This window comes from Belonocnema kinseyi, chromosome 9, assembly GCF_010883055.1.
Source record: "Belonocnema kinseyi isolate 2016_QV_RU_SX_M_011 chromosome 9, B_treatae_v1, whole genome shotgun sequence".
Lineage (NCBI taxonomy): Eukaryota > Metazoa > Arthropoda > Insecta > Hymenoptera > Cynipidae > Belonocnema > Belonocnema kinseyi.
The window spans coordinates 72,018,360-72,022,452 of record NC_046665.1 but is presented as its reverse complement, the minus strand read 5'-3'; positions in this window follow the sequence as shown (position 1 = coordinate 72,022,452).

Here is a 4,093-nt window from a genome sequence, read left to right as displayed (position 1 = left end):
AAAGAGGGAGCTCTTCTTAATATTTTGGCACCAAAATCATGTCGATACACCTTACCGACTGCGAGTAAAGCCACCCACGCTTTAACTTGACAGACTGTACATCTTAGATCTTGCTTGTCCACTTAACCGAAATTTGCAGTCAACCTATACAGCCAAGATCCACAATTATAGCGAGTTAAGGCATGAAGTAAAGACCACATGGAGGAATGTAAATGACGCATCTATACATTTCATTGTGCTTTTGGCAACAGGCAATGTGCACGCAAGATGCACCAAACATCTTGAACATTTAGGAGTCAGTGAGGTATTGGCAACAACTCAGAAGGCGATTCTATTAAACACCTGTCGCACTGTAAAAAACTTTCTTGCCCATCAGAAAGCCAGCGACTAAAAGCCTGTACAGTGACAGACGGTAGCTCGAAGAAAGCATCCAGAGGTGACAATTGTCACCTCCAAAGCTACCGGCTACTCGTAATTATACACCTCCAACATCATCACAGAAGGTTTCAAATATCGTATTGGATTGACTTATAACGTCCTCATCTCATCGGTCACTTGACTTAGTCCGTGGCCATGATGTATATCCGGATTCGCCCGAGTAAAAGTTTTGAATAAAAAACATAATAATAGTTTTATTATTTATTTACTCATCTATTCATTAAAATCATCAGGTTATCATATAAACAATTGTAAACAAAAATATCAAATTGATCTTTTGTAGATAATACATTTAATTGAACTTAAATTAATTTCGCTAGGGTTGGTTTTCGTTGTTTTGAGTTTGTCTCATTTCCTCATTAAGGCGTGAGATTTCGGCATTCTTGATAGGTATAATGTCGAAGACACCCAAACTCCGAAGATCGTTCTCGCTTATTTCCACTGGCGTCTCCCAGATATGAATATGTTTAATTACAAATTTGTGATCTCTATTAAATAATGGTAAAATAAAGTCGTCCTTTACTAGTCCAATAATATAATTTCTATATACGAAAAGACGCATGTTTGGCTTGAGATGTCAAAGAACCTTATGAGCGTTTTCGTAAAAAAGCTCACCTGGACAGGATGCTCTATTTAAAAATATGATGTAACCATTAGGTGGGTTGACGCCCAATGATTCACTATCCAGGGGAGTTATAGTAAATACTGTAAGAGGAATAAAAAACGGATCAGTTTTGATAAGCACTTAAAAATATTAATCAGAACGAATAGAAAGTAACTCAAAATAAATGTTACTGCGCATGTAGAAACATACGACTGACCCATTACTGGCCCAGTGAAGATTGTCGGATTCTTGGTACTGAGCGTCTATAGTGGGCCTACAGGCCTGACGTGCGGTACAGCCAAGGTACTGTACATCAGTACTGCCACTGATAGAAATTTCTTTAGCAATTTCACTATAAATCTATGGGTTCTACGAATATTATTCTACAACTAAATTGCGTTAAAAACTGTAATACTAAATTCTTAAATTTTTAATTCACAGGAAATGTTTCTAGGAATAATAGGCTATTTCTTCCGCATGAAAACTTAGCTTAATGCATTTAGACTAGTTCTTATCCGTAGCGGAACGATAGCCCAGTGCTAATTTGTAATGGGATGATAATCGCTTTCTTAACCCTTGTGTAGACAACCGGATACCTGGGTACCCACTGATTTATATTTTTTTGAATAATTTTGTTCCTACAAAAAATTCGCTAAAAACCTCCCGGATCCCCACGATTTGACCGATTTTTTTATCAAAATGTACACTAAAAATTTACTTTTATTTTTTTCATCTACGAATATTTTCAATTTAAAAAAGTACACGTATAGTCCAACCTGGTACCCGGGTACCCGCAGACAAAAATAATGGAATAATGGAATATTGATCTCGACATTCCTTCCATCTTTTCGCATTCACATAAAATGCACAAATTCAAACTATTGTCCGTTATTTTCTCATCACCATACGTTACACGTCTTACTTCTTTGCGTGAACGATAGACACTGAAAATAACTGGTTTTTAAATTTGTAAATACGTTTCAAAGGGGTTCTAGTATGTTTCTCAGATATAAAAAAGTATAGAAATCCTTTTTTTGTTTACTTTTCTAACTAAACACATCTGAACTTCAAACAATGAAGAAATTCACGGTACAGCTGTCCGTGTTTTATATCTGATTTAGGATTTTAAAGTTCACTGTACATAATTCTACAATTTTATTTAGCTCAAAATACCTTCGTTATCAACAATGAAATAAATATTCATGTAATAATACAGAAACTTTAAGTTACAGTTGAATTTTACCTACAAGTTCGTACATTGGTACCCAGTTACCCGGTTAGCCAATAGTGTAAATTCATTTGGTTGGTTACACAAGGGTTAACGGTAATATGACAATAGCGCAGTATACATAGACCCCATCGAAATGTAATCCAAGCAATATGTATATTCGTGTAGTAAATTTAATTGAAAATTAATACGAAAATTATTTTTCAATTTTTGAATTCTGGTATTACCTGACTGTTCTAAAAGTTAATTTAGAAACTGATAGATAATAATCGCATATTTTTAAGGGCGCATTAACTTTATTCTTTTATTACCATACAACTGCATATCGTCAAAATATTATTTATAATTTAAAAATGTAAATTTCATTCACACTTTTTAATTAATTTTAATACCACACTATACCTATACGGTAACGATATTACAAACAGGTCACTTAAAAAACATTATATGACAAATGAAATTTCAAGCATAGCTCAAAAAAGTTAAAAAACTACATTTCAAACTCTCTTTTTGTTAATTGTTCTTTATTATCATATGACCTTTTATATATATATATATATACATATATATATATCAACCCTATTATATATTTTTCAGGGTGGGGGGATGATAATTTAGAAGGGAGCAGAGAGGGCTACCGAGTTGTTGTTTTTACATAGTTTAATTTAAAACTTGTAAACCTGAAAAACTGATGATTCATATCGGATGCATGTTAAACTTTAATAATTCTTAAACAGTATATAGAAATTTCCATTTTAAATTAGTTTTGTCAAAGAAATCCCATACAGAATTTAGTGAGAAATTTCACAAATTAAATTTTTTTAAATGCACTATTGTAATTTTATCTGTCCATTAGTGAAATACTAAGAAATTGCTAATTTATCAGTGAAACACTTAATTATTAGTTTAATTCTTGAAATTATTACTACTTCTGATTTGTAGAGTATAATAATTCCATTTAAATTAGGATAAGCTAGCAAGGTAAAATAATATAGTTTCAATATAAATCATCATTTCTTCTCATTACAGGTAATTTTTGACCAGCTCAAATAATAAATATTCTACCAGGTTTTTTATTATGCATCTTATCTGAAACTTATGTTTCTCAAATATATTTATTTAATCAATCTAAAGAAAACTGCGCGTCATTTTTCACACGTGCCGTAGAGATTCAAGATTACAGACATCACCGTCAAAACTTTTAAAAATAAAATGTACAAAATCGTGTTTACCTTAAAACTCGCAGAAAAAACATGGTCTTTAATGCTCACATACTTTATCACAGAATTACATCCTTAAAACTATTAGGAAATTTACGAAGGTATTAAGTTTTTAAAAGTGAAAGAAAAATCTTCTAAAGATTTCAAATCTTTCACGTAACATCATCTTGAAACAAATCTTTTTTATCAAGTAAGAGTTATAATGTAAATCTCGTAAATCTACTTTAAATTGAAATAAATGTTCTTAATTTTCTGCCACATGTAATGCCATTAAACTTCTTTCACGCTAAATCTACAATTTTTTTACAAGTATTTAAACTTTCTGAAATTTAACATAATTTTAAGAAACTTGTAATATAGTATTCTTAAATTCATCATAATTTCCCTATATTGAACATTATTTTACGTAAACATGTCACAGCGTGAGGCTTCATAAATTTTTTCGTAAAATTAAGACGGAAATTTTTAACAGTGCAGGTTATAGGTTCGTAACCAAGGCCTAGCTGGATAAGTATTACCCGGACTCTGCACCGTCGATTGGAACGATTCATAAGTGGTTTACCGAGTTTCGTTGTGGCCGTACGAGCACAGTTGATGCTGAAC